This window comes from Silene latifolia, chromosome 11 (genome assembly GCF_048544455.1).
Source record: "Silene latifolia isolate original U9 population chromosome 11, ASM4854445v1, whole genome shotgun sequence".
NCBI lineage: Eukaryota > Viridiplantae > Streptophyta > Magnoliopsida > Caryophyllales > Caryophyllaceae > Silene > Silene latifolia.
In genome coordinates this window covers 14681899-14690827 of record NC_133536.1, presented here as the reverse complement: position 1 = coordinate 14690827, position 8929 = coordinate 14681899, and the positions used below count along the sequence as shown (strand labels likewise).

Sequence of the window (8929 nt, the reverse complement as noted above, 5' to 3'; positions counted from 1 at the left end):
CATTCTTTCTGTGGTTTATTGTCTGCTTCTTTCAAGTGAGCACGCGCTTAGATAAGAATGGTTTTGAGATGAATCGAAATGCTTAGAAACAGAACTGGATTAACTTGTAGATTTGTTAGCCAAAGTTTTCTGTATAAAACAGACCAGATTGATTATAATCTCTTATTGTCGTCATCAAAGTTTGACTTATGAGAATGGAGGTTGTTTATGCCTTCCAAGTTATTACAGCTATGTTTTTAGAAGATTTGGGGTAAATGGTCCTTGGAATTGTGGGTAGAGGGTGGGATCATGGAGTTGTTTGTTCTTTAGTTTCATCTTGACATGCCTTCGTGCAATATTTCTTTGTTAATTTTTTAAATATAGCAAATAGCTTCACAGGTCGGAATCAAGGCCTTTGGTCTATGAATGCCTCAAATATTTAAGGGCACAATTAGAGAAGGGAAAGGGTGTGAAGAATGACAAATATGGGGCATGACCTGACCAGGTGTTGTCTACATTGCCCTATTTTAAGAAAAATATTTTAACTCAAAAGCCTACAACCCTACTTTATACTACGCAATCAATCTTTACATATCCATTTTTGGAGAAAAGCCGAAAATAATATCGAAGATTCCCTAAGACCATGAATAGTGCCAAGATCTCAATGTTACCATTGGTGTGGTATGGAGGGAGTATTGCACATCTCTATTTTATTCTTTCATGGTTTGTATTTTAGGAGAGCATAGGAGGAGGGAAAAGAAGAATTTGGTTTGAAAAAAAGAGGTTAGGTTAGGTAAAATGGTAAATAGCACTCCGTACTTGTTAATATCATGGTAAATGGCCGGGACGAAAGGGATGGCTATGTAAATAGGAAAATCCTTGAAATTTTGAACATGAAAGCTTGGATGTAGAGGGTAATAAGGGATGTGTATGTAAATGGGTCTATTAGTAGTGTTGTGGTAGTGAACAATCTAAGTAGCTTGAATGTAAAGTGTGGATGGTGAGATGGTGCTATTAAAATACGGGCGGCGGCGGGAAAACCACCATCGGCGTACTTCAGGCACTAAGCAATGTGTTGTTTTGGTTTTCATTGTTTTTGGCTGTGATGTGTTTGGTAGAATCAGGGTTTGGTGTTTGGGGCGGAAATTTTAGGGTGTATATTAAGGTAGGCTAGAAAAAATCGGAAATTTCAACCGAAAGTCTTGAAATTTTAGGGCGTATATTAAGAGAGGAGGGAAGGATGAAGAAAGGAATGAAGAGCGAAGGGAAGGAGGGTCGGGAAAGGATGAATATATGTAGAAAAGCCATAATAGAGGGAGACAGCTATGGAATGAGGGGTCGAGAAAGGATGGAATGGATGATATGTGATATCTAAATACTTTTCGCATAATCTGCTTAGACTTTTAACCTACAACGTTTGAGGATAACATAGGTTGGTGGGTTGTGAACTATAAGTGCTTCTAACTTTTCATTTTCATAACCTTCTCGCTTAACGAATAACGACTCACTTATTTGAAGCTAGGCTAATAAACTCAATTTTTATAAAGGTAAGCACCTCTTGATGGCTTGGTGCATGATTGCAGTGATTAATCTTTATTAGGGATGTTAATAAGGCGGGTGAGGGCAGTGGTTATTATTTTTAATGTTCGCCACCTCTCGCCTCAATGACATTTTCACGTGAGTCACGTCTTTTATCTAAATAGTTGCCGTAAATGGTTTCAGATTTCTGAAATGCACGCCTCGCTGCAGGCGCCAGTTTAATTTGCAACATTTAAATCTTAATGGTTCTTTATCTGGGTTGACAAGGAATTTTGATTCATGTCTGTTGTTTCGAAAATGGTATCAGGGTTTTGGTTCATTTGTTATGCTCAAGTGGGTATATTTTCTTATAAAAAATTAACAAGTTATTTTGTTATTTCTATTATTGCAAAAGAATTTAAAACAAAAAACCCACATTTTAGTATGTTATTTTGAAAATGGTATTTGACTTTTATTGCTAGACCTGGTTAACCTGATAAGCTCGATATCAGACCCCAAAGAAAATCCTAAGCATGACTCGAAACCCGATTTATCTTAAATTGGTCCAACTAGAAAATATCACTATTTGCCTATTTTGGAGATGTAAAGGTTTTATTTTGTTCCGGGGAGATTCAAATTGGAAACTAGAGGATGAATTTGATACGTTTACGATTTCAAAAACTGTTGATTTGCTAAACATCTTGTTCATAGTCAGGTAAAAGTTTACGTTATTCTACCTTGTATCATTTTGGGATAATGTTTCGTGTTTATAAAAATGAGTTAGTGGTCGGGAGTATGGGGTTGGTACAATCATAATAATGCTTTGTTACTGTAGGTGGTGCTTTTTCTTTGTGGGTGGTAATAATGCCATACTCACATGAGTTATTGTATTGATCTTCAAATTGATTCTGTGGCGGGGATGATGTTTGAAGATGATGTAGAGTTCCGGAGCTAGACCTTGTGTTGAGATCTATGGAGAACCTTCTTTGGATTGACTCTACTGTGTTTGTGTATCTCGTTTGGAATGACGAGTGTAGTAGGAGGTAACTATCTGTCTGAAATCTCGGTTTTTATCTACTTCGTGCTTGTTCTGCATTTATCCGTTTCAGCTAATACCAATTGGATTAGGAAATGGCTTTGTGATCTTGTTCCTCGACTAAAGATGTTTTCTTGTCTAGATATCTGCCAAGTTTCTAAAAGCGGATCTGAAATTTAAAAAAAAAATGAAGATCATTACTAATGTTAGAGACTTAGATACATTGGCATGCCCTGTTTTGTGTCCGATAAGGCCCGTTTTCATCCTTGGCATCGTACACAGCTGCAACAGTTTTGTGATACATCTCTAAAATTCTATCCCTTCCACTTTTACATGCTGTTGCGTGTCTACTAACTTACTTTGTTGTTTTCCATGGTTTACAATTTAGAAATTGGTTATGGTGCATGTTTAGATAGACTAACTGGGTTCATTTATCTTAGATTTCACATATGTTTATGTGAATCATCCCATTTTTCTCGAAATAGGAAGGTATGTGTTTATGTGAATCATTCCATTTCCTCAGTGTTTCTATGTAGCAAGGAATTAAAGCATTATTTCAAATGTAAATGGGAGATGTTGTTGGGGTTTTTCTTATGATGGACATGGCACACATAGGTAGGCTTGTTTCTGCCTACATGGTTGGTGATCCATTCGAGTAAGAGTGGAGGAGGAGACGGAGGGGAAAGGTAAAGGAAAGTAAGACAAGGAAGAGAAGGAGGGAGGAGGAGATGAGGAGGATGTGAGGAAGGAGAAATGGAAAGAGGCTGAGGACTAGGAGGGGATAGGGGAGGAGGCTGAGGAGGTAAAGAGAAAGTAGAAAGTGAAGGGGGCACGGATGAGGAGCAGGAGGGCCGGGGGATGGTTGAATTATGAGAAATATGTCGACCTTTTGCTTGCTTTAAAGTAAAAAATTTCATAACAAGGGAGAATGATGAGAATGATGTTGGCCTTTTGCATGATTAAAAGTAAGAGTTTTTAGCACTATTGTGAGTTTTTTTTTGTTTAAAAAAAATAGCTTTTAAGAGTTACTATTCACAGTTCAATTGTTATTTTAATCAAATTTTAGAGGAGGACTAGAGGAGATGGAGGTGTAGGTCTTACAAAGGAAAACTTGACTCATCTAGGAAGAGACAAACTTATTAGGTGATTAAATAATCATGCATGTTACCAAAAAGCCAGCAATCTTATCGTTCTTGCCATGGAGTATTGTTGTATGGTGATAAAGTGGAAGCTGTACTGTGTCATTCCCCTTCTAATAGGGTGCGATGTGCGGAGAAGTGAATCTGGAAGTTTGTGGCTGTTGTTATAGTGTTGTTTGAGAGTTGTGTATAGGTTATAGGTTATAGGTGTATAATGGATGATATTTGCTGTTGTTATACCTGTGTAGTAACTCTTCTTTGTTCTCATTATTTTGTAATGAGAAACTATCCTTCTTTACATTTAAACGACATGTTGATAAAGATGATGATTGAGTATTTATTGCCTTTGTAATGTCCTTAGTTTAGAAACCTATGGTTTGTTACCTTTATTAGATTTCTATCATTGTTAGATTTCTGGTTGTATTATCCGTACTTTCTCGATAATGGCATTGATTTGTTAAATGTCAATTATGAAGGTGAGACGACTTTGAGCAGAATCACTGCCAGAACGTGATTGAAGGAGCTAAGAAGAAGGCATATCAGAAGGTAAAAGTTGATATAAGTTTCTTCTTTGTTTGTTTTACAACTCCAGTTCTCCTGCAATTGATTGACTATAAGTTGATTCGATGACTTTGATGAACTTCATAAGGTATTGTCAAACTATTTGCCTCTGATCTTAACCTTGCGATGTGGATGAGGAGTCTGGTTATAGGAGAGGGAGAACCACAATTAGGTGCGGCTTTGGGAAAAAATAACGGGGGTTTAATCTCTCTCTCATTTTTTACCTTTCTTATATTTTCCATAGTTCTATTTTTAATAAGTAGTTGGTTTCTAATCATCTAATCTTGCTTTAGTAGATGTGAATATGTGATATGGCTACAAATGCTTTACATGACCACAGTTTGATTTTGTGTGTTTGATATCCATGATTCATGAACTCAAGGTTTGTAGTTTGTGTTACATTCACGCATATGTCCGGGGCCGATAGTTTGCACTCTATATAATTGCTCTTTATTAATTTCTGCAAAAATAGTACATGGTAACTCACAATAGCTAAGGTAGTTTACCAAAATTTCCAAAAAAATGCTGCAGTATCAGTATCCGTCAAGTAATTTTACAATTTAGTGCAGGTAGGACTGACTTTCACTACTGTTCTTCATACAAACTTTACTCTACAGCCACCGTTTCAACAACACCAAGTTTCACGCCATGAGGAAAAACGGGTGCAGGGCAAGAAACTACGCCCAGGTTCCATACGCATCGGATCCAAGCATGATGCCAAGTTCCTGACTAATACTTGAGCCTTGAATTTTTGAATTGCTCGAGGTAGGAAGGTATCCTCACCATCATGTCCCTGATATGTTGAGGTGTTCTTCAGTTCACATAGTAACCTGTTTGCCTCGCTGCCTGTACCATTTTATTTGTGGTCGAGTGTCGTTCTTGAAAGTAGAGTCGGTTCACGCTGACAATTCTTGAAAGCAGTGTCCTATAGTTACTCCTATACGCCGATTGTTTGTATATGCTAAAATAAAAGCAAACTAATTATCAAACTTATGAACAGGAGACAACAATTGTATAATTTGCATTAGGATAAATTACAAATAACCACCTTATATTTACGTATTTTTACAATTTACCACCTTGTATTTGTTTTTTTACAAATAACACCCAACATTCATGGTATATTCCCCAATCACCACCGTATTTTTGTCCCGAGCAATGTTTTTCTTATTTTACGACTCGTTAAGTGACGACTTACTCATATTACCCAAATTACCCTCATATAAACAACACTAATCACCCAAAATACATTTGATTTTGTTTCCCCAATTCAATAACCCTAAATCCCCAAATTAATTTCATAAATTTCTCTAATTTATTAGCTTATTATCTACTCCTCAACTCTTTGCTTCCCTTTGTACATGGATGTGGCCATCTTTTTTCAATCGTTGCCTCGTTGGTATACAAGCTAAAACAAGAGGGGTGGATCACTTGCTAAATCTCCTCTGGAACTTGTTTTACAAGACTATAGCATGTAAGTTTGTCCGCGTTCTCGCCAAAGCGATTTCGCCTCTTTAGGTAGAAGAGTTGAAGATTATTGATGATTTTGAAGTGCGGCTTTGTGCCTTTTCCCCTCATCTTATAAATTTGTGCAAAATACCCAACACCATGACAGTGCAGCCCTAAAATGATCTGGAGAGTACCGAGATATCGATGAATGTATTGTATAATTATCTGTTTTAGCTTGTATACCAACGAATGAAGAAAGATGCCGACATTGATGTAACTAAGGGAAGCAAATAATTGACAAGTAGATAAACTAATCAATTGGGAAAATTTATGAAATCAATTTGGGAATTTAGGGTTATTGAATTGAGGTAATTGGTGGTGTTGTATATGAGGGTAATTTGGGTAATATGAGTAAGTCGTCACTTAATGAGTCGTAAAATAAGAAAACCGATGCTCGGGACAAAAATACGGTGGTAATTGGGGAATATACCATGAATGTTGGGTGTTATTTGTAAAAAAACAAATACAAGGTGGTAAATTGTAAAAATACGTAAATACAAGGTGGTTATTTGTAATTTATCCTTTGCATTACACCCAAAAATACCCTTCTATAAAACAGTTATCGCCCTTGTTAACTGCAATGACTGTTGACAACATGGGAAACCAAAGCAACAAAACTATTAACAAACTATAACGGTCCACGAGGAAACTACACTCCATGCATGATTTGATACGAATTCAAATAAACGAGTCATAATATCTTGGGGTATCGCGCGCAACGCGCGCGATACAACAACTAGTATGATTAAAATAGGCTTAAACAACCTCAAACTAACCCATTAAAATCTCAGTACATATCGCCAAAGGCCCCACCTTCACCTTATAGTAAATTAGCAATGCTAACCTAATATACTTCCAAAACATACTTCACAGTTCACACGCCTCTTTCTCCCTCGCTCTCTCTCATCAAACACGCCCTCACCAGTCACCGTCATTATATCACTTCCTCAAACCTATAATTTCTCTCTATAATCCTTATTCATTAAACAATATATCATCTCCTTACTCGATAATGTTTGGGTCCTGCTATACGTCGTCGACAAATTACTAAATATCGTCGACAATTAACGTAAATTTCCAAGTTTGCCCTCCATATCATAACTCCATATCCGTCTCACCAAAATGCAATTTCCGTCTCAAAACAGAAATGCAATTTCCGTCTCACTAAAACACAAGTCACCGTCTCACTAAAATATTTCAAACAAAAAAAAAGTCGGGTTTTGTAATTAACAACATGAATGGGAACGATTTTAACAACGATTCCAACAATGAAGCTAGTAACGAGGTTAGTTTACGATTTAGTTTTGTTAAAAATTTATGTTTTATTATCGTTTGAATCCCGAATTAGGATAGATGCCATGAATGTAGACGGAATTATGATAGAATTTGTGACGGATTTAAAAAAAAAAAAAAAAAAAAATTACACGAACTGGGCCTGGACGAAGAGAATTTTCGCCCGGATTTCAGTCTTGGACGAAAAATTCTTTCGTCAACATGGGCCTTGGACGAAAAGAATTTTTCGTCCAAAACTGTGCCCTGGACGAAAAATTCTTTCGTCCAAGGCCCATGTTGGACGAAAGAATTTTTTTCGTCGTGCCAATTTTTGGACGAAAATTTCTTTCGTCCAAGGCCCAATTCGTGTTTTTTTTTTTTTTTTTTTTTTTTTTTTTTTTGTATAAAACAATTAAAATAATTAATTCCCGTCTTTGTATTATATTATTTTAATTTTTAATTTTTTCCGACAATTCAAATAAATAACGACCGTCTTGTCTTTGTATTATATTATTTTAATTTTTTATTTTTTCCGACATTTCAAATAATTAACGACCGTCTTTATATTATATTTTTTTCATTAATATTTCTGACTCATTTTTTTCATTAATATTTTTTATTTACTCCGACTCTTTCCGAAGCAAATAATTAATTAATAACTAATTTATTGAAATGCGTGCGCAGGTGATTAACGATGGAGACGGTATTGATTACTCAGATCATTTTACGACAACCAGATTTTTTGCATCTAGTATTGAAGCGTTTAATTGGGCATATGAGATCGGGCTCCGACTCGGGTTTGGTATAAAAAAAGCAAGCAACAAGAAAGTTGGTCGTAACACGAATTTGAGACAACGTTATTTTGTTTGTCGGATGGGTGGAAAAGGTCCCGTAAATAAGGATGCCGATTCTTTAATGAGGGTAACACGCTACAAGCGTGGTGCAATTGCAAATTTTCAATGAAAGTTGTTGAATTAGAAGAGAATAAGTGGCAGCTTGTGATGAGATCCGGGTTTCATAATCATGGTTTAACGTTGTATTGTGACCGCGACAGATACTTTGCAAAGTTTGATGACGAGGAGTTGGCTTATATCGATGCCCAAGTTAGAGCTCACGTTAGACCGACAATTATTAGTGCGGGTTTGCATCGCCGAACAGGAAAAGTCAAGACCTAATCGGCGACAAATCTACAACCGTTCTCATAAAGTAAGGGCCGAGGAAAGAGAAGGGAGAAACCCAAGACAACAGATGTTAGCACTTGCGGTTCAAAGCATAAGTACGTTCATTATTGGGTCACTGATCATGAGACCGATGAGCTAACCCACGTGTTCATGGCTCATCCAGAAGCCGTTAAGATGTTTCGATCATACTATTATGTGGTACAGATCGATTCCACGTACAAGACAAATGAATACCGTCTTCCGCTTGTTGAGATGGTTGGAGTCACACCCGTCGGGAAGAGCTTTGTCATCGCGTATGCTCTTGTGACGCATGAGTCCGAGGAGAAATATCTGTGGGTACTACGGAAATCGAAGGCCCCGCTCAATGATGCCGTTCAACCTATTGCTATTGTATCGATTGCGAGGGTGGTTTGTTGAACGCGATTCCCATTGTTTTTCCAGATTCGTCTCACTTGCTATGTCTTTGGCATATATATTCTAACGTGGAGACGAAAGCACTTGATATCACGAAACAGGATAATTGGGCTAAGCACGTAACTTTTACCTTGTTTACTGCGGTTGTCGAGGCGGAGACTGAAGAAAAGTTTAATGTTGCGTGGGGCAAATTGGCAAGGAACGGGCGGGAGTGGCGGCTTATATTGAGAGGCAATGGTTCCCGCACTTGGAAAAATGGGCCAAGTATAGAACGAACAAGATAACTCATTTTGGGAATACTTCTACATCCCGGGTTGAGT

General features: G+C 37.1%; 1 long non-coding RNA gene across 2 annotated transcripts; it reads left to right on the top strand.

The window, feature by feature from the left end:
• Positions 1 to 2419: 2419 nt before the first annotated feature.
• Positions 2420 to 5306, top strand: LOC141611150 (uncharacterized). 2 transcript variants are annotated; one of them, XR_012528531.1, is made up of 3 exons: positions 2420 to 2540; positions 4149 to 4218; positions 4851 to 5306. It is a non-coding gene; the product is annotated as an uncharacterized LOC141611150 (long non-coding RNA). The 2 variants fall into 2 exon arrangements; XR_012528530.1 differs by having other exon boundaries at positions 4803 to 5306.
• Positions 5307 to 8929: the final 3623 nt, after the last annotated feature.